This window comes from Tyto alba, unplaced genomic scaffold (assembly GCF_018691265.1).
Source record: "Tyto alba isolate M040663 unplaced genomic scaffold, T.alba_DEE_v4.0 Super-Scaffold_14, whole genome shotgun sequence".
NCBI lineage: Eukaryota > Metazoa > Chordata > Aves > Strigiformes > Tytonidae > Tyto > Tyto alba.
The window spans coordinates 52,147,398-52,172,268 of NW_024881276.1; the positions used below are offsets into that span (position 1 = coordinate 52,147,398).

The 24,871-nt window shown below is 39.3% G+C and overlaps 1 protein-coding gene across 4 annotated transcripts in view; it reads right to left on the bottom strand.

Annotated features, from left to right (window-relative positions):
* LOC116964757 overlaps positions 1-24,871 on the bottom strand; it is a 207,398-nt gene that overhangs the window by 32,368 nt on the left and 150,159 nt on the right. For 3 of the 4 annotated variants that reach the window (XR_004408929.1, XR_004408931.2, XR_004408930.2), the window contains one exon: positions 7,853-7,906. The exons of the other annotated variant lie outside the window; for it this stretch is intronic. The gene's annotated coding sequence lies outside the window, so the exon portion shown is untranslated. The remainder of the gene's footprint in view (positions 1-7,852; positions 7,907-24,871) is intronic. 4 annotated transcript variants of the gene reach the window in all.

Genomic DNA, 24,871 nt, shown 5'->3' on the forward strand with positions numbered 1-24,871 from the left:
GAAGTGGAAAGGGTACTTCCATGCTTCTCAGTCTGGAAAATCAAAATGGGAATGTCTGCCAAAGAAATCTGGACACTTCGGATTTTCTTGAAAGACCCAAACATTGTTATTTCCTCTGATTTTGCATGCGGTATCTGAAAGAGATTGACTTGTAAGTGTTCCCATGGTCATTGTGTACACAAAGAGGAACGAGACACTTTCATTGACGTTTATTTTAGACTGATAGAAGGAACAAAGAGCCAAGCAGCTTCCAAGAGGGTGTTTCCTCAGTGTGACCCTGAGCACAGTTTGAGAACAGACTGGCTGCTCCCTCTGAGCACAGCCACAGCTTCTGGAAACTGAAAAAGTGACTACTAGGAGCAGCAGACAGACATGGCTGTCTGCCTCTGTGGGCAGGATCATGCAGCAAAATTCAGACGTTGACATGGAACTGTCCTCAAAACAGGGACAGCTGGAGTCATGATTTTGGTTTGGATCACTAAGGGAGAGGCACATTGGAGAGACAGGCCCATTGGCAAAAGCTGGATGCATGGTCAGATTTCATGCAACTTGAACACTCAAAAGATACTCAGAAAAGGGCAGTAGTTTAGGTCCTTAGGAATACAGCATCAAGTGTTTTTACATTTTTTTACCACCAGTAGTCTGTACAGAATATGAAATAAATGTGAAATGTGAAATAAATTCAGATAACTCCCATTATGAAAGAGAAAACTAATTCCTTTCCCATGCTGTCTCTCATACCAAGACCACTTCGAGCACTGACCACTTCAAACCCCCACCTGAGTTGCAATCATTTGTAAACAGTTTCAGGCCTGGTCTGCTCAGTCTGTATTTGACATCACTTCATTTTTTTGCAGAACAGTCACTACTACTTTAGGTAAATACCCTATCCAATCCCTTTCTAAAATTACATAACTCTTTTGATTCCCTCATAAATTAGATAGAAACTAACAGCAATTTAATTAACATGTAGATCTCCACTTATTGAAACAGTAAAATCCAGAGCAACTGGCAGACTTATACAATCCTCCAGATGTAGGCTTGGTATGAAGATCATGGTAGTTTATATTTTATCCATTATAGAGCAGAACATAAAGAAAAGGTATCATACTTAAGAGAAAACCAGGAATAAAGTAATCAATCACCCAGATTACTTCTCCTTCCATTATAGAGAAGTACATGGCTAAAATCCTATTTCTAAATAATCCAGATTCTTCCAGCCCATTTCTACATCAGTTTACTGGACTTTTTATGACAATTCCACTCTTCCCATGTTGCTGAACTATGGAGCTTTTCAGTCATGATTTTCCTTAGGATGGAAATTGGAGAGTGATGGAATGAAGAGGAGAAAGGAAATAATACCGTCTCAGAAGGAAAAATAGGAAATCTGAACTTGGTTTTGGAAAAGAAAGTATAAAAAAACGCACAATCTAAGTGTTACATTTTGGCAGTATCAAACCAAAATTATCTTGACTGCAGACTTGGAGGTGTTTGGCTCCGTTTGCCTTCTTAAACTTCTACATATATTTGAAGTCTAGGAATACTGAATCCTCAGAAGAGGGATCCTTGAAGTTGTCCAGATTCTGAGCTCTATTTTAGAAAAAAATTACTCAAGATCTTACTTGCTGGCACCTTTAACGTTCTTGTCCCCAAAGCTATTCAGATAGTGAATGTGCTCCAGAGCTGTGACTCAGGAAATGAGGGCTCTCAGGTGAGTTTTTCTCACTGAATAAATCAGTCAAAATCCAGGTTTACCACCAGAGCAGGCTTCTGTTGGAAGCATGTTAATGTAATGATGGATCCCAATAAGATACACTAGGATGACCAGTTTTCCTCTGCCTCTGTTCAGTGACCCTCAGATAAACAAACATGAAAGCTGACAACCACATTTCATGAACATTACTTAAGATATATTTCAGTGACCTCAACTACAAAAATTTCCTCCTATTTTTCTCATTGTTGTAATCACTACATGACTCCAAGAGCTGTAAATACTCACTATCACAACTGTTCTAACCTATCTGTTTTATACCAGACAACCTATCTGCTTCTAATTTCTTTCTGCTTTCAAAACAAGTTTATGTAACAAGCTAAGATGGATTTTTGTAATTTCCGACAACTCCAGACAACCAATCTAGACTTCTATGGATCCCAATCACTTGTAGATACTAATGGGATAATATCTCTAAATGAAACTTTGTCATGACAGCAGCGTGGCAGGCTCTGCAGGGGCTGCAGAGCAATACTTGGCAGAAAACCCCAGTGTATTGGAAGACTGAGTTCAGTTCAGTATACCAGGACAGAAGTCCAAATGGAAAAGGACTGGCATCAATAGTTTTGGAACTGGAAGGGGATGCCTGACTTCAGCTTATTTCATTTGTCAGCATTTCTGATTCTCTGGCTGCAAGCTCCGCAGACCTGGCTTTAAAATGCATTAAAACCATTAAAATGCATGTTTGCTGAGGGGAACATTTGTGCCAAGAGGAGGAAGAAGCAGAAGCAGCACCTGTCATGTCATTTATAGCAACTGTCACCTTTCTAAAGCAACAAAATTATCTTTCCACCTACTAAAGTAACTGTTTTCTTCTCACTCCTCCAGGCATTTGAAATATTAAGAGCCAGTGCAGTTGTCTTTTTTTCCTTTACTCTGTTCCGTCTAGCTTCTGTCCTTATTACTCTATGTTTCTATCAACACAGTCTTTTCTGTACCATTTTCCCAGCTACTGAATGCAGGACTTTGTGAGAAATACTTAAAACAATTGTCATGAGTACACTGAATTCCAGATTTAAAAAACAAAAACAAAACTGTATCTCAGGAGTTATGTATTTCTATAATCTTCAGAAGCATTTCAGGATAATGTCCAAAATACGCAATGCAATTAAGATACTGTGTTCTGGAATTGGCACAGTTGAGACTAATCCAGCTCAATGCTGTAACTGAATGATAAATATTTCTAATGGCTATGTTTATGGCAAACTTGAGGCTCCTTATATCTAGACATGATTCCTATCAGAAAATGTAAAGCCTTGGATTAACCTTCAAGCAATCAAAGCATTAACTCTTTTTGGTTGTGAAGAGCTAACTTCCCCAGCAGTGAGTAAATATACAGCTCTTGGCTAGTTCTTAGATATATTTTCCATTTTACAAATGAGGAAATGGAGACAAAGAAATTTGGGTAAGGTTCACAGCCAGTAAGTAGCTGCCCTGATCACAGCTTCGGGACAGACTTGCTCCCCACTCACGTACTGCCCCTGGACTGGCAGGACTGAAGCTGTTTGCTTGTTCTTGTCTTGTTCTGAAACAAGAAGGCATGAAGAAACCAACTATGGGGAGCAAGAGCTTGTAGAAAACTGCATGTTTTCATTTACTCCACCAATGTTCTGCAAGTAACTTTTTTGATAGTTTATGTGACTACATTTTCACACATAAATGTAATACACCAATTGTGCCCAGAACTGAGACAAATACAATGCAGCATTTATTTTCCTTAAATAAAGAAAGCTTATTTTTATCTTTTTTTGTCTTTCATTTTTGTATATTATCCTACACATGTAAAAAATTAAATGATGAATGGAAACCTCTCCAGCATGTTCAGCTGCAATGAATGCAGCATCTGACATTTGGTGACGAAAGAAGAAAAAGCTTTTCTGTTCTTTGCAAGCCAGATGCAAAAGTGTTTGATATTGAAACCTCAAACAGAGTAGAGGCAAGTGGTAGATTTTTTTAGAAGTAATATTTTTTCCCTCTGATGCAAGATAAATTTTTATTTAATTTTGAAATTTAAACTGAACACACAAGTCTTTGGAGTACACCCACCAATACTGAGGCTGTTGTTAAATGTATCTCATCAGAGTTAAGGAGAGATTCCCTATAATGCAAGTACTTGGAATAACATCTTATCACTTCTGTCTGAAGCATAGACCTGTTTACATAAGTGGGTTGATCAGAGACAGTTTCTGGCCAAAGAAATGTTCAAGAAGATTAATGACAAACACATGTTGCATTTTGTTATCTAAACCAACACCCAAATTCTTAACTGAAATCTAGGTTATGTGATGACATAGAGTGTTGGTTAGGGGTATTTCCTGTTTTCGGAGTGTTAACCCACTGTGTCCACTTTTGTTACTGTTTGGAGAATGAAGTTATGTTTTTGTAGAAGGATTTCACTCCGTTGCTGGGGAAAGGGTGACTTTTCCTTTCTGCTGTAGGGCTAAGAAATGTAGGCCTGAAAAGTGGCCCAAATGTGTATGTAGAGAACATGTCACCATTTGGTCCACAAGGACAACAACCAGATTACTAGCAAAAGCAGCGCCTCCCTCAAGCCAAGCTATTCTGCAGTTGTTAGGATGCCATTAAATCTTATGGCATAGAAAGAGGTTTGGTTTTACTCTGGTTCAACAGAAAACACAGTAACTTTCTGCTGCTTCTGTTTGCTTGAGGCAGCTAAGCACACATCCAGCCTGCTAAACTGGTCAAACAGCCTGGAGGCCTTTTTAGACCTCTCAGTGCTACTGGATAATTAAACAGCACTGATGCAGAAACAGTCCATGCTATTCAACAGACCAAGCATGTTCATCTATGTATTAGAGAGAAATCCAAACCATTAAATCTAGGAAGCTGAAGAAAGCTGCAGCTGGAACTAGCCATTAATATGGAACTAGACATCAGAAAGCAGATCTGGGTGTCCTGGTGGACAAGTTGAACATAAGTCAGCAACATGATTTTGCAGCAGAAGTGGCCAACATCATCTGTGGCTGAATAAGGAAGGGTGTGGCCAGTGGGCCAAAGGAGATGATTCTTACTCTCCACTCAGCCCTGGTGAGGCCACATCTGGAGTGCTGGGTCCAGTTCTGGGCTTCTCAGTACAAGAGAGACATGAACATAGAGCATCTGACATAGTAGGAGAGGATAAGGGCTGTGACTGTTTACCCTTGGGAAGAGAAGGATCGGAGAGAATTCTTAATAATAGGTAGGAATACCTGATACAGTGGGTGTGAATTAAGTAGAGCCAGACTCGTCTCAGTAGTATCCAGTGGAAGGACAAGAGGCAATGGATACAAAATTGAAATACAAGAAATTCTATTTAAACATCAGAACCCCCTTTTTTTTTACCGCAAGGGTGATTCAGGACTGGTGCAGGTTGCACAGCGAGGTTGTGATCCTCCAACTTCGGAGATATTCAAACCCAGCCAAGTATGGTCCTGAGCAGTCTGTTCAAGTTGAGCCTGCTTTGAACAGGGGGTTTGGACTAGACAATCTCCAGATGTCCCTCCTCATCCTAGCCATTGTGTGATTCTGTGATTGCAGGCTTAACCATGTAAGTGAGTGATACACTGGGGATTCACTGTCCATATCACCTTTGCACTTAATACAGAGACTAGTTTAAAAAGCACATCCTAGATGACCATTCAAAGTCCTATGCAAGTGGGTATCGCCTAGGTATTTAATCCTCAGTGCTGTCTTTGACAGCTACTTCATACCTCACAATTCTTGTTGTGCCCCATGTGTCAATCGGGGAATCATGAAAATGCAAGAGCAAGAGACAGCAGAGGCCCTGGTGTACCTGTGTAACACAGACTGCAGCAGAGAGTTCTGCCTGGCAGGAGAATGATCAAACACATCATTGTTGCTGGACCTACAGTCCAAAGTCACATCTTCTATTTGGCACTCCAAAAACTTTGCCTCACAGGCTAGCACAGCCATGCTAAGTAGTGTGCAACTTCCCTTCCCTTATAAACCTGTCAAGATATTTCTCCTAGAGAGAGGCTAGAAGAAGAAAGATTTCCTTCTGTTTGTGACTGTTTTGAGGCTGCTTAGAATCTGTAGCAACAATGGCAAATACAAAATGGAACAAGTGGTACCCAAGGAATTAGCCTAACTTTCAGCTCTGCCAGATGTTTCACTTTTTCTTTCCAGAACTGCATTACATATTTCAGGATATAGGGCTGCCAGCATTAGTACTGCTTTTCCATTTTGTGTTCTTTCTCTTCAGCAATGGCAGTGGCACCACTGCCAGTGAAAACTGAAGTAACACTAGCCCTTGGTCCATACCAGGGACTTCAGACAAGCTTGTCATGCATCAGTTGGTGGCCACCTTCATTTCACAGGGGGAAAAACAAAGGCAAAGCATAAACTAACACACCTATGGGCTCCAATTCATGACTGCAAGTATTTCTAGGAGTGACAGCTGAACTTAACTTCAGTCCCACAGCTCACAGCCCAGTATAAAAAAGTAAATGGTGTGATTTGGGATGACTGGGACTAGTAGCTGCCTACACCATTGCAGTTAGGCCTGCCTATGTCAGAGAAGCATGGGAAACATATGGTACAGTGGAAAAAGAACCCAGGACTCCCAGTTGATGGATCTGATCTCTACTTGATGTTTTCTCCAACAGTATGTCCATTCCTTGCCAACTAGTTCTAAATTATTCATATTGTTACTGGATAGTCATATTTTGTGGGTAGCCACTAGTCAGTTAGAGTTATTCACTTTTACAAAATACTTCCTCTAGAAGGTACTGTAAACAGAACTAATTTTTAAATAGTTTGAGTTCTTTGAAAGCCATGAGCAATGGTTATTAATATTGGCACAGACCAGGTCACATGCTGATGATTCAAGGGATGGAAACTGGAACACTTTGGACAGAACCAATGTTTTTATATTCACTTGCCTTATATCTAGACATTTTGGTGGTAGAAGTGTTAATTATAACCAAGACAGAAAACTGGGGGAGTTACAGGTACTAATACATGTGGACATGTGGTAAAATAAATCTTTAGATGAAGAAAATAATGTATATTCAAGTGATCTAGTTTCCATTTCTTGGTTACAACATGCAATTTTGTCATGCATCTCTTCTGAAAGACAGAGGAGGAAGAAAGAGTTTGTCTCACTGAAGGTAATGGAAAGTATTCTTGATATAGCATGCACAAATATGGACATGAAACTGGGAGGCTGCACTGCTAACAGCTCTTACAGATGCAAAAAAGCACGCACCCAGATTCCCGAACAACATACAGTGATGTTTTGACTTGAAATTTCTTGTACTGAAGCTCATTCTTGTGATAAAAAATGGCAGGTCCCCAACCAGCTAGTTCAACAAGCCAAGAAAGTTTGCCACTTGGTGACTGCAGCTTAGTTACCACTAGCACAACTCAACATTGCTCTGCCTCCCTAAAAAACAAAACAAAACAAAACATATCCAAGGCTTGCCACTGTTTGGAAGGAACCTATAACTTTTTTGCACATGTCTAGACTGGTTTACTGCTTTTCAGTGCGACTTCTTGTCATGGTATCACAGCCAGTATGTACTTTTTGACTGCTGCTGACCAAGGCAGACTCTAAGTAGTCTTCAAAAGCAAAAGAATTTGCCAACAACTGAGTCAGTTTAAACTGCCTGCCAGGAATTTGCTGCATGCCATACAATACATTTTTGAGTCACCTTCTAAAAAGAGCCTTGATGAATAAGTACTAGACATGAAAAAAAGTCCAAAATCCCCACTTGGTCTTATGCCAGGATTCTGCCATGCTCCCTTTCCCTCCAAAGGCAAAGCACTTAACCTGATCTCAGTATAAATGGCTATTCAAAATGTCATGTTCAGTAAGGAGCATGACCAAGGGCTGCACACTGAGTCTTAATGAATGGAGCCATCTGTGGAGAGGCACAGGAGTCTGATGCAGTAAGACACACACACATTGCATGGGACTGTAGAAGAAATGAGGGGCTGCCTGGATGTCCAGAATCATGAGGATAATGCCCACACCTCTCACACTGCAATGTGACTGAGAACAACGTGCCTATGGAAAACAAGTGAGAATTTTGTAGGATAGGTTATTGGTGTTTAACTCACCGCTAGGTGTCACGACTTCTTCATTTTTAAGCAGACTTCTGAGTTTTTCTATGCCTAGGGGAAAAAAAAAATCTCAAGGTGAAGGCAGGAAGCCAGTGTATTAGCCAAATACCCAGTCCGGCTCTAACCTAAATTCTTGTCAGTAAAGTCAAGTTGGTAGATAGCACATTCAGAGAAAAATGAGAGATCATTTCCATCCCTTTTGCAGATTACTGCTATCTCAGCCCATATTGAAACACTAAAAATGTCATGAGTGCAGGTAGCTGTGAAGTTCACCATGTTTGGTGCACTGTGGAGTTATCCTTATATTTGTTTGCTTTACCCTAACAGAAAGCAGCAGAGCTACAGGTATATGAAAGTGAAAAAAGTTTTCCCCACACCTATGAAATTACTCTACTTTTCAGTATGTCTCAGAACAGTGATTTTGTTAAAAGTTCATCCCTGTTGTTACTGACGAATGCTGTACTTTTGGTAGTTTTGGAGACTGATAAATACACAGACACAAATCTATGTATATATTTTAATATATATTCATAGGAAAAATACGGGTCAGGAAATGTTAATGCAACTACCCCTCCCTATCCCATGCACTTTTCCTATGCTGCCGTGCTCTCCATGGAGGTTTCACCACCTCCTGCTTTGCTGGCTTTTCTACTGAGGCTGAATGCAGTGGAAGCGGTCTGGTTTTATGCTCTTTACTGAACCGAGAATCTTATCTCCTTTCTTGCAAGTAGACAAATTGTCATCAGGGTAAGGCTGGAACATACTTGATATTTAAGCCTTTGGACTGGACGCAAACCAAGAGGAGTGAGGAGCTCACTCTTCCTCTCAAGGTTTCCATAATCCCCTTCAAACTGGGATTAAAAATTTAGCATAAGAAGTGCAGCCTTGTCAGGAGAAAAACAAGCAAATGCTTCATGACTGCTCTTCCCCTTCTTTCTGCATATTCCATGTTACACTTAATGCACAAGGGTCTGGGGTGGACATGAACCCACCAGCCCAGGAAGAGGCAGAAGACCTAGTGCATCAGAATAGGTGCTTCTGGGCACTTTTCAGGAACTTGGCGACAAGGAGGGACTGAAGTGGCTGCCCAGTATGGGCAGATGTTTTTTCCTCTGACCCCTTGCAGAGTACACATTTGCTGGATGATTTACAGCTTGTTCTCTGAGCCAAAGGAAAAATCCAAACATTGCTGGCTACAGTCAGATTTTGTTTGACCTCTTAAGTAGTTTAACATGGTACTGGCCTTCTTTCCCATTTTAGGTCTTTCCCTTCCAGAACAGCAGAACAGATTTAATGATGCAGCTTCTCAAGCACCTACATAATGACCTGGGCTGGAAGTAGTGGATGTGTGATAATTGCCTTTAAGATAAGAACTCCTTTGTTCCCTTTTGGGGACATCTAGGAGAAGCATAGGGAAACCCAGAAGCGAACCTCACAAGTGACTTTTTCTCTTCGAGGTGCAAAGGGTGTTTTTATTGTAATGTGCTATGAGTTTCCATCTTCCTATTCTGTAAGTTAGGAATTTGAGAATCAGCATTTGCATGAGAATTTAAGACTACAAAGTTTCCTCCATCCTTCAAAGTAAAGCTATGTCACTGGGTGGTCTTGGCACCAAGCTCTCATATGGGGCCAATAAAGGTGATTTTTGTAAGTACAGAACCTGAGTGATCTGATTCACATTAAAAATGTGTAATTAATCTACTGCATAAATTAAGATTGATTCATATTCCATATTCTGTGTTGAAGCAACATAAAGATTCCACACATTAGGATTCAGTGGATATTTTGGACATTTGTTTTAAAGGGACACCATTCAACTTTTTATCTTTTTTGTCAGAATCCTTTCTTAATTTGATATTGCTCATTTAATATTCCCTTTGCTATTACAGAAAATTATATATAATTTTCTTAATAATTTTCTAGCTTATTTACCTTGGGCATTTGACAATATCTTGTGTCTAGTCTTCTTCACTTCTTTTAAAATTGGAAAATGTAATAGTAAAACCACAGAAAAGCAGGGGAATTCAACAGCAGGTGCTGGGACTAAGAATATTTTCCACTCGTTCATTAAATAAATGGAGTGAATTTCAAACTGCCTCAGTCTTTAATCTATAGCTGTAGTTTATTGATCACCATACTTAACAAAGATAGGGTAACCTGAATATTAGATATTATTTATTTATTGCTTGTTATAGGGAACTGGAATGTAATGCCTCCGTTTCTTTTCTGACCCCTCATTTCCATCTCCTGAAGCACTGATGCAAAGTCCCTTGCCTCCTAGATGTCTTCTGGTTCCCAGTAAATACTTGTTGCCTTGCATAAGGACAAATTAATCACTAGTATTTTTGCCCTATGGGAAGTAAAGCTTGTCTGGTGAGAAGATATTGGAAACATCTTCAGGAGATCCAGATGTTTTGTTTTAGCCAAAATGATGTCTGGACATCAACTATGAGTAGAAGAAATACATATATTTTCAAGAATTTCAGGTAAACTAGACAAACTGCTCAGGAGTAAACCCTGGAGATCTGCTAATGCTCCCACAGTAGCATTAACACTGTAAATTGGCTTGTCCCGCAATACATAAATCCTACCAAAACCAGTTTATGACTGATATCTGAATTGTAGCAGAAGGCTGAGGTAGGGATTACCAGAGACATCAGATTAAACTCTTGAACAGCAGATCTAAGGATGGATGAGCCTTGTCAAAACAGAAACTGTCCTGAGCATATGCAGAAACACAAGTTTAGCACTTGGGAGACCCTTTCTTGGCAAAGCTATAGGATATGAGTGCTTAACAAATATTCCACACCTGGACTTGGCACCTAAACGTTATTTATTTAAATCTCACTTCAGAGCTAAAATAGGGCATTATGCACTTGATCTGTACTCTTTTCTTTGTTTCTTCTTAAAAATAGGGAAACTGTTTTTTTTAGTGATCATCTAGAGCTACTGCCAAAAAGTACCTCATAAGTGGTAGGGAGTGTTACCTGTGAAAGGGGTACTAGCTGTTACCTAATTTACAGCAGTGAAGTACTTATACACTGTGACAAAGGGGACAATGGCAAGGATCACAGATTTAAATGGATCTGGTTTTGTCTTTTTTCTCATACAACACAACTTGAAATGTGAACTTTAAGAGGAATAGACAAATACCTGGAGGACAAATAGTGATGTTTCCTCGAAGCCTTGAAGAGAGACAACTGCTGATTCTGAATGACACTTTTGACTCCTTATGAGCAAGTTTGCTTAAAAGTGGAAGATACATAAGCATAGTCAGGCTGGTTTGTAGACAGGAGTAAAATTATGGTCCATCCTACTATACTGTTAGAATGCCTCCCAGCCCTTGGAAATTTACACCTTAAAACAACAGACTGTAAGATGAGGGAGGCTGTAGTATTCTCATTATACAGAGAGGGATCTGAAGCACTGACAGATCAAATGACAAAGCAAGAAACAAGAATATGGCCTTGATAAACTGTGAGTTGAGCACCAGTCCCTGGAGACTTTGAGTAGGCAGCTGGACTATTCTTCTCTTGCAAGCTTTCTTAAGTGCTGAATGGAGGCGTGTGCATCTCTTCATGACAGATGGCTGCAAAATAGGAGATCACTGTTGCTTATAAAAATTTGACTAACAAATTCACTTGCTGCTGTGCATTGGTTTTTGGCAGGTGGACCAACATGTAACCCATGGATATGGTTAATTATAATGCCTCTGAAAAAAAGAAAACTAGTCAGGATTGAACTGCTAGAACGCTGTCCTCTGCATGCATAGTAGAGCCAGGAAAAGTCTCTGAGGAAGCAAAGGAATGTGGCTGAAGGCTAAAACCATCGGAAGAACTGTCATTCAGGGAGCTAAACCAAAACCACTGAAGTAGTTTAGGGACCCCAGCAGTAAGCAGTCAGAGCTATGTCTTGGAGGGCCCACTTAACCCTGGAACATGTCGCTTCATCAGCACAAGCATCTGTTTCAAAAATGCATGTCATCAAAGAGGCCGCTAAGATGAAATTGCAACTGTCAGCCAAACACATGCTTCATAGAAAATGCATTTAAAGCATAGAACCCAAACTAAAAAAAATGTCCTTACTGTTGTTCCATAATGTTCCTTTAACAGAAAATGGGAAAAAATAGTTGCATGCAAATCTTAATGAATGAAATCCAAACTGCTACCTCCAAGCTTTCGACTGAATGCCACTGGCAGGTCATTCACCAAAGATGCTGTTCAGTTTATTAGCCTCTTTTTCCAGACTCGTGTGCCTAAAGCACTCACTTATGACAGTGGCCTGATTTTCACAGCAACTGTTCCCATATGCTCCTGCTGGAATTGTAGTTTTCAGAGTCTCTAAAACAAGTCTGCTTTTTTGAGTGGTTAAAGATGGCTTTTAGTTGTGTAACTTTGAGGCATCCCTTATCAGAGAGTTTAGGCCAAATGGAGAAAGTTACAGCAGATCTCAAGCAGTTAGTAAGTCCTGCCAAACCCCAGGGGATAGCTTATTCATTAGATTTTATAAACTGAAAATTGTGTCTGCTATCTGGGAGTTGCATAGTCAGGCAGAAATCTTGTCAGGCGTGAACACTGCAAGCAGCACTGAAAACAATTTTTTTTTGTCAAATGGCATGTCTCCAGCCAGCTGGACTAAACGTGCTGGGCAGCCCTAACATGGACTGACCTCCCTAATGACCACAGAAGCTGCTGATACCAAAGCAAAGCACATTTTGGGCACCATAGAGAAATGATCTCCTGAATGGGACCCTGCTGAACAATACAAGTACTGAGCAACTTGGTCTTCATTAACATTTTGCCAGTCAGAATTAATGGGTCAAACTTGATCTCTGCTTCATTTTGATCATGCTTTTCTTGCTTTAATTTGATCTCTTGGCTTTGCAAGAGCTCTTACAATGTTAATGAAATGCTATTTAGGGAATTCAGGTGGTATTTACATTATTTGGGCTTTCTATGGTAAGTAGGCATAAATTTTGACCTACTTGTCCTGTTCATTTACCAAAGGTCCAGCAATTTTTCTTTGCATCTTATTTTCTTTCGTTTGTCAAAGAAGGCAAGACAGATGTGCTGGTATCCGCTTTTTAAAAATGGCCAACTGCATCTGATTGGCCTCACTAGGATCAAGTTGTCAAGGTGACGGAGTGCCTGATGGAGATCCATTCAGGAGTAAGTAGTGAAGATGGGACTTTGTTTTCAGACTTTTTTGGAGGAGCATGTGTTTGCCAAGCTGTAACAGTTTGTGCATGCTGAGCTTACAGTGCAGGGAATTGCTTCTATATAGCCTGAGGGAAATATTTTTAAAATAATATTTCTAATTTATAGGGCCACCTAAGGCATACTCTCAGATATGTCACTTTGGTGCTGGTGATATGAGCTCCTGTTCCTGTCAATTAGCCACTAATCAGATAAACTTGCTGCCCGTTTTTGCTCTCATGCCATTCCATCACAGTCAGTACAGGTGAGGCCCTACTCAAGGCTGCTTCTGGGATGAGTAATAATAGCTCCAATACGCCACCAAAATCTAACACACAATCTCCCAACTTTCTGGAACAAGAACAGAAATGTGGCTAGATCTGCTTAAAGTATTTGACAGAAATCATGTGTTCTAACCCTTAAAATAACACTGTACAATTCAATATATGGCTTTGATTGATCAGCTTCAGAGCTGGATGTGGTATAGGCCACATAGGCCGTTGCCTAGGTAAGTGAAGTGTTGGGAGATGACAATGCAGCCCTGGACCTACTGCTCAGTGTGCCTGTGTTGGACAATGAAAGACACACACTTGCAGCTTATATTGTGCTTTGAAGATTATGCGTGTCTCAACTACCATCTCTATCCAACCCTCTTCTATGGCAACAGTGGCAAAGCAGGCAACTGTATTCCAGCTGCCTCTTCTCTTGACCTTCTCCATCGCCAGAAGCAGCCAGGCCCAGGCAGGTCCTGCTCTCTAGTTCTTGGGTGGCAATATTCAGCGTGGCCTCTGGAAGTAAGGGGCACAATTACCAGACAATACATAATCTTTGCAGACATCTGTTAAAATGAAATAGTGTCACTCATGCATTGGCTGGCTATCACAAAAATGATCAGCCTTATTTGTATTTACAAAAGGTAGGCTAGCATCCTTTCCTGGCCTTTTCCCTTAGAGGAATAGTTACACATACATGCCTCAACCAGAGCAGCAAATTAAACTGTTTTCTTGCACAAGTACCCATGGCTTTGGGAAGACAGAAAGATCTCCCCTTGAGAATCTGTGGAATTTGAATCATTTTCAGGAGATAGCAAACCAGGAAAAAAGGTGTCTCTTTTGGAAGTGGGGAAGCCAAAGACAAAGGCCAAAGCCAAAGGGATTTTATTTTCACAGAAATACAGGGACTTTATAATTTCATTCCCTTATGAAAATGAAGTCAAAGGTATGTAGTGTCAGTGAAGAAGAGCAGAAGCTCTCTTGAATCCACTGGGCTAGCACCGACTGCCAGCAATGATTCAAATCCCAAATATTTCACTATTTTAAGCAGACTGATGTTGCTATAAGCCCCTAACAGTACTGTTATGGATAAATGCCTAGTGTTAAAATCCGGAGAATAATAGTATGGAAGAAATGGGATGTATGGGAAGTACTACATGCTTTCCTTATAATTTACCTGTACTATCTTTCTGATGATTAGGCATCCTTGCTCTGAGTGCCAACTGGGTCGTATGAGGTAAACCATCTATTGAGCAGGTTATTCTCGCCAGACATTGGCAGCAAGAATTGAATCTGACATCTTTTACTAGACATTAGTTTCTGGTTCTCTGGCTCTGGTTCACAAATGTGGTCGCCAAGAAGCTTTGGCATTCTTTTAAAACTAGTATTATTCAGAGTTATAATTTATTTGAGCTCCTGTGCTGTTCTTGTATTGACTGGAATAAAATAAAATCCAGAGATGTAACATTTCTGTTTGTGACCAAGAAAAATGCTGTCAATGTAAAGAGGGAAAAGGGACAGAATACCCAAGAAATAAGAGGAGGAAGTTTTAGGAAATGAAATTGATGTATATAGCTAACACAGGAGTCTTTTTGAAAAGGTGACTTTGAAATGAGGCATCTCATACTCCTGAAAGGGCAGGACAAATGTGATGTTAATATGACATATCCACTTAATAATAAAGAAGCAGCTTTGTTTTTGAAATCTGTGCTTGAACTTATTCTATGAGCAGTCAATTCCATTAAGTATTGTGTACACAGATTGAAAGGTGAGGGTTTAGTGGAAATATGTGTTTCTGCAAAAATTAATTCCACACTGATAAAAAAACATCAGGACCATGTCCTTAACCTGGGCCCTCAGTGTAAATAGATTTAAGATCTAGAAAATTTGTCTTTTAACTAGTTTGGCCATTAGTGGATGATATTCTCATCTTTCTTCTGGTGGTGTCATTTAAAAAATTTGACATACCTTAGTTAACCAATATCCCTAGCTGTAGGACTACTTTTGATCTCCCCATTAATCAGACGCATGATTCTAAGGCAGTTTTTAATACCAGATTTTCACATTGCTGTCCATGTGATCCTGATTTGTCTGTCCTTAAAATAACCTCCTTCTAGTCAATCTGGAGTTGTTAACTTCTCCAGATCAGGCAGAAGGCTGACTAAAAGCATGGCACAGATAAATGCTCTACTTGTATTTGTTCCAGGTCTTTTCAAGTATCATCGGGGACAGTCACCAAAAGGCAGTTCTTTGAATCCAGGTTGCTCTGCATATCAGTAAAAATGTCTTGGTTATCACAGTCTTTTTGTCTGTCTTCAAAAATGCTTTGAAGACACAATCCCCAAAAAGCAAGTTATTGCAAAGAAGAGACGTGTATGCTGTTCTCCACAGTGCATTGTGGCAGAAAATAAGACAGAGATTCAGAGAAGACACAGAAAAACTTTTCAAAGCATCAAGTTATTTCAGCTTGGAATATACAGCATATGAAAGCAACAGAGTTTACATGGAATCTTTTCAGTATCAAGCTGTATATTTTCCATCAGGTATAGCTAAAAATAGAGTAGAGTAGAGTAGAGTAGAGTTTAGTTCATTCTGCCCCTGGTAAAGCGTAGACTAAGCAATTTTCTACAGTCCCTCTCTTTGAGTGTAAAATTGCAAGGGCAAAGAATATCTACATATTGTAAGTCAATCTTCTTATTTTAGTACCAGGTTTGAAAATATTGTCATATAACTCTAGGAAGTGGGGATCACTCGGTTTCATAGTCATTTCTATCCATATTCAATGATTCCTTAACCAACTCCTACCTGTTGAAAAGAATTCTGTTACCTTGGACAAAATAAGACAGACATTGAACAGCCAGTGTTATTATTCCAAGGATTTAGAGCCAGGCTAATACTCAAGAGCAAATGTTATCTATGTAACATTTTAATTCCTGAAGAATTTAATACACTAACAACATGCCCAGCATGCTATTGATGTAGTACACTTCACGCTTGCAAGTGGCCATAGTTAATAATTGATAGAAGTATACTCCACACTTTCAGGTGGTTATAGACAATCGTTAGCATACATCAAATTGACAACCTGGCAAAGTGACTATTTGATTAAGTAACTTGGCAATGAAACTAACTTCTAAAATGTCCTGAAGCAAACTTGATTATAATACTGAAAACATGCCTCCAGGTCAGACCGACCCCTGCCTGGCTTAAAGACCCTTCCCCTGAGCATGCATAGTTATAAAAGCCTCATGTAATCTGTATTATAATTGTATTATAATCACTGGCCAATCTAAAAGGCATGTTTGGAAAAGTACTAACCTGTGATTTTTGTGAATAAAAGAAGCACCTGAACCTGCTGTTAGGTGTGCTTAATTTGTGGAAAATCCACTAAGCACCCAGGCCTGAATAAAATATAATATCTCTCCTGAGTGTCTTAAGATTGACTCACTGCACACCAGGCATGAATCCGCTTTTCAGGTAACACTATTAAGGAACAGTTTTTGATAGGTCTAATAATGGAAAATTAGAGGAACATCAGTGTAGTCACATATCAAAACAAGAATTATGCTCAATAAAAGATTGCAGAGTAAGGTCTATAAATCACGTAACGCACTTTATGTTTACAAATACAAGGTAAAAAAAAGAACATATAGCTCTTCACCAATGCTTCTGATAAAATTATTAGCTGGTACCATGGTTAATACATGTCCTATTAATTCTACAGCTTCAGTGGGAGAGATTAACAACAAGTAAGTTTGTGTCATGCCTCAATACAAATCTAGAGGAACCCTGCTGAAGTTAATTGTGTGTGACAGGATTAAATTTGGTGCAAAACCAAACTTTGGCCCAGTATCTGTACTAAAAATATAGCTGCAGAGGGAAAAATAGGAATGTTTTTAACAACTTAACATTTATTGGACAAGGAGAGGTCAGAATGGAAAATGGCAAACATCTTTCACAAAAAATAAGAATTGTGCCTCCTTCACAGGCCTGGATAGTTTGCATGTGTGGTACAAAAATGTGTAATGGAAACCTGGGAAACAAAGAAGTCTTTTCAGGCTGAGGATTCCAGCTGTTCACAGACTGTGGAAGAGAAAACAGACTTTATTCAATGTCTGCAGACGTTTCCAAACTTTCATAGTTCTAAAATTTAAATTCAGTTATCTAATCAATATTAAATATCTGAGGGAAAAACTGTTGCCCATTGGATACAGTTTAGGTGGCAAGGAAAACAGAGGATTCAAACATTTTCAGGCAGGAAGAGCTGGTGGCTTAGAGGCAGCAGCAGATGAAAACAATGACTGGAGACAGCCCATGCTGGAATGATATATGAACATTAATTTCTCAGCTACACTGATGTAACTCCATTGGCTTTACTGAAGTGCGGTGTAACTCAAGTGTAGTTTACGTACTAGGCCTGATCATCTGTAAGGATGGACAAATTCTGTCCATGCTTACACAGTTATGCTCTTCTAAAACAAAGCTAAGTCAAAGGAGTATGGGTTTTAGAGCCCTTTGCCTGACACCCTTAAACCACACAAGAATTCCTGCAAGAGGAAGTGTGGGAAGATGCACGAGGAGGGATTGTATAAGGCTGCACCACAGGAAAGGCTGAGTAAGGAGCAGGGGTGGAAAAGGACTGTATTTCTCTTGTGAGCACTGCTTTTGTGCTATCTCAAAACCCTTTGTAAGTTGTGATTCACTAGTCCTATGTCTCAGTCTTTAGATAAATGACCAAAACTCCCAAACTCCAACTTTAGCGGGGCCAGGATGTAATCCTGTATCTACAGGATTCACAGCTGACAAAACACAATCAGCAGTGTGTTTAACAAATTTGGCAACAAATTTATAGGCAGCCTGAGACTGAAACATATGGTTTATCTGGTGTCCTCTCAAACAGGCATTAACTTTGACAGTTTACAGGAAGTAACTTCACATTTTCATATAGCATCAATGATACCAGCTATACTTTTTCTGACAGAGCACACACAGAAGGAGTGAGGACTCTTTTTGTCTGACAAGTAGACGTATTTTCAGCTGGTGTGCACAATATCCCTTTGCCACATATTTGACTTCTGCATGCAATCTGCTGCAACATCTATGCAGAAGATTGCTATCACTGTTCCCTGAAAAAGAATTTGATCCTTGAAGCACTCAATTTAATGGAAACTGATCAAGCAAATCCCTTTACTAAATTATTCCCAAGGGCAGATGAAGCTCCAGTGTTAAAAGGGACCTAAATACATCTCACCTCAACCCTACCATGCTAGGTTGCATTATGGGGCAGAGAAAATCCTTCCCTCACTACCACCTCACATGATGACATCAGCCCAGAGATGTTAAAAAAAAATACGGGAACAGTGGCAGACCCTCTATGAATTTGGTAAAGAGCTGGTGCCCTTTGCAATTTGTGAGTTTTTGATTGCTACTATTATGGAAACTAATGAAATTTCAGATTCATCTGCTTCTTAATGACTTCTGGAAAGGACCAAGCACTGTATGAGTTAAAGCCTCTGGATAAGAGCAGTTCAGGTAAATAGATGTTCTTTGGAAAACCAAATCAATATGAGAATTAATCCAGAAGTATTAGCATGATCTGCATGTGGTGGTTCAGTAAAACAGTACAGAATTACTTGGTCTATTGTTATACGTAATATAATTTGAAGGTTTCTAATTTTCTTTACATGTATAAGAAAAATTAGTTCAATTCACCCATGTTTGCATTCAGGATTCAAATCAATACTATACTGCTGAAGACCAGACTTTGGTAAATATATTTGTTAAAAAGTAACAGAAAAAAAATGCAATACTGAAGTGTGCTGCCAGGGATTCAGGTGAGATCAGAGGAGGAGAGAAATCAGAGCATACTGTTCTGTGTACAGGGACAAGCAGATAGTTTTATGTGCCTCATTTTTAATGATAGTGAGAAGCATCTTTCTACCACATCACTGTGTAAGAGCGGAGTGAAGTAGGGTAAATTTACACTAACACTCTGTCCAAGGTCCCTCTAGAAAACTCAAGCTGCTAAGTCTGTGAGAAAGAGGCTTTAGCTTGTTTAACTTCAGATGTGTTCAAAAAACTTCTATATTATAACTGGACAAAACCCAAAGCTTTAATGTTTTTTGGATAAGGTACTTTTTTTGCTCTGTGTTTGTACCAAACCTAGTGTGCCCATAAGTGGGGCATGTATAACCAAATCTACTTCTCTTAATAGTGAACATGGAGATGTGTAACCAACCTTGCCCCCCAAATCCTGAGTTACATCACATCAGTGCAAGACCTCTTTACACAGTCCTGCCTATGTGCATGTATGTGTTACTCTCTGTATAAAAGTTACGCTCAATTTTGTAATTTTTTTTTTTAGAGCAATCAATAAGAAAACCACCACAACGAAACGCCTGTCCTGTTGATGTCATAAATTACTTTGTACTGCACGTGACCTGCAGGTCCCTATGCCTGAATAGCCTCTGTACTGCTGCCAGAAACATCTGATGTGACATCTTCTTTCATTTTAGTGGGATCCTTATTGATGAAGTTAGCCAGGGACTGAATACACTGATGTGGTTCAGGCAGCAACATACTTTGCTCATTGCACCCTTCCAGACCTTAGAAACACGTTGATATGTTTTTCACCTCAAATGGCCTTTCTTACATCTCATCTTCTGACAAAATCTCCAATTCCTGTGCATTTTTTGGTCATTGTTTAATATCTTTTTATAGTGTGACTCGCTCAAAACCCTCCCTTCCTCACAAATCTAAATTTTCTTTTGCTTCACTGTCCAGAGTTGGCACAATTATTTCAAATGATCTACTTTTCAGATGATTCCCAGATCATTCCCAGACTGTGAGACAGCCTGTTTATGTGATGGAAAGTATCAGAGGTAACCTTACACTGATATGTTAATTGTTTGCATGAGTGAAAAAAAATCAAAGTAATCTGACTTTCATACTCTCCGTGCTTCTGTCTGATTGTATCACTCTTGGTTTCCTGTACTCTTTGCAGAGTGTCATTAGCATCACTATGTCAAGTTCACTTCTTCCCCTTCACCTCTTCACTGTAGAGCATACTCCTCATACAGGCCACCTTACTAGGAGCTAAGCAGATTGCATACTTACTATCTCAATATTCTTGTGGACAATATAGGACAACTGTAAGGAAATAGCAGGGTGATGACACTGAATGGTCAGTGAACTGATGCAGGCAAAAAAGAAGGAACTGAATCATGTTAGGAAGCTAAAGGATAGGGCATTTATACATCTACAAGCAAAAAGTCCTTACTAGCCACACAGCCAAAAACCTTGTCCCTGCCTGTGCCCTCACCCCTTTATTTGATATTACAGCTTGCTCTCTCTTACCCTTTGTTTTCAGGACTATTAAGATCTGTGAGAGAAACGATTCCTCTACTTGTGAAAAGCACCTTTTTTTCACTGTTGTGATATTTTGTCCAGAAAGTTGGGCCCTGACACTATTGCTGTTGAAGTGAACTGGGAATCCCCCACTGTTGTTGACTGAAGCTTTTGTTACTGGGTGTCTGGAGAAAAAAAATCCCAGTTTTCCTTTGTGGTCTTGGCACCCACATTTCACTCTTCACTTGGAAGCATTCCTCTCATTTATTGACTTCTATTATTCTCAGAGCTAAATTTACTTTCTCCAGCTATTTCTTTTCTGAGACTAGAGTGGCTACTAATCTGTCTCCATTTAGTCTGTCACTTGTTGTTTATGGAGTTGGTAAGGAACATCTAGGAAGTGAGGTAATGCAGAAGAGGAAGAGAAAGATATAGCTAGACAACAGAAATAATAGCAGGGAAACCCATCCTGCAGTGATGCAAAATGAATAACAATGGAAGTTCTATATTAAATGTGTGCTTCTGGGAATTTTTAGAAACAAAAATTGAATCGACAGTATCTGAACTCTTTTATAAAGCAAATTAGGACATTCTAAGGAGCTTGCCCGTGTAGCACTGTTGACATTCACTTAGACATTTTTCTGTGTGGATTCAGACATTGGAAATCTTTCTTTGGTTTGTGTTTTAGCTCTTATTTTTTTCAGTACTCAGGTAATTTTAGACCATGCTTTAGGTATTATGTGCTGAAAAGGCAGAGAAAACGAAGTTGTCTTGAGGCAGAGGAAAGAACCATTTCAGGTCTGATCAAAAGTTCTAGTCCAGCTTGCTTCAGCCCTGCAGTGCCCCCTGCACTGAACAGCTTCTCTGTGGTACAGCGAGAGAGAAAAAAAAATAAAAGAAGAGAACAAACTTCAGCTGAATTAGTCATGATAACTGAATGTGCACTTTGTTCAGGGAAACATAAAGTTCATGATTCGGTTCCATTAACTAGTACAAATCTAGACTAATACCATCCCAAATAACAGATTTGTAAAGATTCAAAATGGCTGAATCCATCCTACATTTATAATTTTTGTAATATCAAAGTAAAAAAGAGATAGTTATGCTTGTCAAGGATGACTTTGTATCTTTCAACTGACCTTGATATCAGATTTTATTAAAATAGTTTTTGTGTCTTTTCCAGCTTAGAGGCAATTGTTTTAGAAATTGCTTTCTAAAAAATAATGTTAAGAATCAAAATAATGTTAGGTTTTACACGGTTGAGTGCTCTTACCTCCCACTGAGTTGTTTTGTTTTACTCCAGCTTTGCTGGTGATACTCTATTACAAAGAAACTAAAGAGTAAGGAGAAAAGATGGTCAAAGGGTACCTGAGAGAGTAAACTAAACCATAAAATATCTTGCTAAATCAAAACAGACAAATCTATTTGTGCATGTATGTTTTCCGGACCACCTTCAACTATGAACTATGCTAGGTTTGAGAACACACAGATCCTTCCACTGAGGGAGGAGAAGAAATTGAATTTTTTCTGCACTGGGCAGATTTGGGGGACAAAGTCAAGATATCAGTAAAGGAAATGCTTCATACCAATGCTTGGTGAACAGAGTTATTAGCTGGTGTGATGCTAGATGAAGGAAAAAGCCTCAAAGCTAAAAAACCAAACAAACCAGGACTCCAAGAATTCTTTCTTCATGTCAATTTTGTGACAGTCAACTGAGATACACACAGTTCATTGAATATACTTGAACTATATGAGAGATGCACAGTGATTTAAATAGTTTTCTACACTTCTCTGATGAAAGTTTTATGACACAGATTCTATGACACAAAAGAAGGTCTGAAAGCAAATGTCTGTGGCACTGAGAAAACTCTGCCCTCCTAAGGTTTGCATGAGCTCACACTACAGATGAACACCCACTCAGGTGCTAATCAACAGAATTGCACCTTGTCAACATCAGCCTTCACAGGAAAATTTTAGTAAAATGGGCTTCAGTGCTCAATTTTAATGCCCCAGAGGTAAGGTCACATTTTTATCTTAAGCCTGGAGTAGAAAGCAGTGTGTAATTACAATGCTGCAGTGGCACAGCAAGGGCTATCTGGGTATCCCCTTGCTCTTTATAAGCAATAATCACAAGTTGCCTTACTGATTTCACTAAGCACTGCAATATTTAAAAGAAGCAAAAGAGAAAACTGTGTAATACATTAGTCTGATTTTCTAATTCTCACAAGCTGACAGTACAGCTACAATATTTATGTTCCAGTTACTGCAGACAAAGGATAATATTCTTTCCCTTCTAGAATTAAAATAATAATAGCCCTTGGTTTTCATTTATGGAAATAATTCTCCCAAACAATTTTCTTTTCATCTACCTTAATTTTAAGAAGTGTATTTCTGGAATGGTATTTAAAATCAGTCAGTCTGAAGTGTGCAGGACACACAGTGCTGGGACAATATACTAGTATCTGAGAGAGCTACGACTAGACTTGGGTGTGTCTGAAGTTAGGCACATAAATCCATATTTAGACAGTTAAATAAGTGGCCTGGTTTTCAAAAATGCTTATGACCCAGCTTCTCCAGCTGACTTCAATAAAATGTGTGTGTATGTCTGTGTGCATGTGTGCGTGTGTTCAGTACTTCAAAATTCAAGCCACATATTTAGATGCTTAAATCTAGGCATCTAAGGCTTGAAAATGTTGCCAATAATAATTCTGCTGGCTTCACCATGGGGATAACACACAGAGTGGATTTTAAATACAGGTGTTTCTACAGGAGAATAAGCAATGTGAGCAGAGGGACCTGATGTAACTATTATTTTTTTGGTTCTTTCTGAAACAGTTAGGGAATTGTGGTTTTGAAATATCAGCACTGCCTTTCCTACACCTGAGCAAACATCCCATAGGAAAGCTATCACAGAGAATTCCCTGGCTCCCTGGCTCATCCTTCTGATCAATGTTTAAGAAAACCAATTGTAACACATTGTTTTGCATGGATAACATGTAACAACAGAAAATGTTTCCTTAAACTATTTTTCTGATAATCACATTTGAAGGAAACTCTCCTTAAAAAAAAGTAATCTACAGATATTCATATTTTTTCCTTTAGTTTCAACTAGAAGTAGAATGTTACCATTTTTAAATAGGTTACATGTTTTAATAACACTTCATGGACTGCAGTATACACTGGTTCTCTTGGAAAATAATTCAGCTGTAAAACTAATCTTTGAGCCATCCTTGTGCTGAGAAACTTGAATGTACTCAGCAGCTTTCAGTTATCAGCTATACAGATCCGAGTGCTGTGAAACAATGTACAACCAAAAGGAAGAATATACTTTCTAATTGAAGAGAAAAAATGTAGTGTCTTACTCAGTAATCTTTGCACACTAGTTCTCTATGTGTAAAATGACCCACTCATTTCTGTGAGTCACTTGACCTTTGGGATTATACACAATGGAAAGCATTGGGCTTCAGGTTAAAAACTTGTTGTGTTCAAGCAGAAGACACTTGCTTGGCAGAACTTGCCAAACACTGACCATCTCCCCACCACACTCTTCACATCTGAAGGCAACTTCAGTGAAAAACATTCAGCAGGACTGTATAGACCAATCTGGCTTCTGGTTATGTTGCAGTTAGAAAACATTTTCGTTTTATTATGAAAAAAAAATCTTCCAAGAAAAACAGCAAACATTTCTAATTTTATACTTACAGAATTATTCCGCTGGAAAAAAATGATGTGAAGCCTATGTACAGGTATCCAACAACAGCTGTAATCAAGCTTACCAGAGAAGGCATTTGAACTAAGAGGCTAGTGTCTGTAAAACTCATGTTTCTTTAACTTCCTCTAGGGAGAATGATGCTGGTGAGAAGCAGTTCAGCATTCTCCTTATCCCCTACTTACTCCATTTTCTTCTTACACCCTCTTTTCCATCCTACATTTTCAGATTAAATCCCCTGACAACACAGAGGTGGGTGCACCTGCCACAGTGTGCAAACACGGCTGCCCTGGTAAGGCAGTGATGTTGTGGGAGGCCAGGGTCCCACTTTCTGTTATTGCCACTGTGAAAAGCACGTAGCTCCTGCAAAGCACTGGGCACTGCATGTTCAGTGTAATCTTTGAGACACAGTCAGAATATTACCATAGGGTAGATCTTATTGTTTCTAGTCCTTTTGCAAATGCACTGGGGACCTGATATGCAGCACTACTAG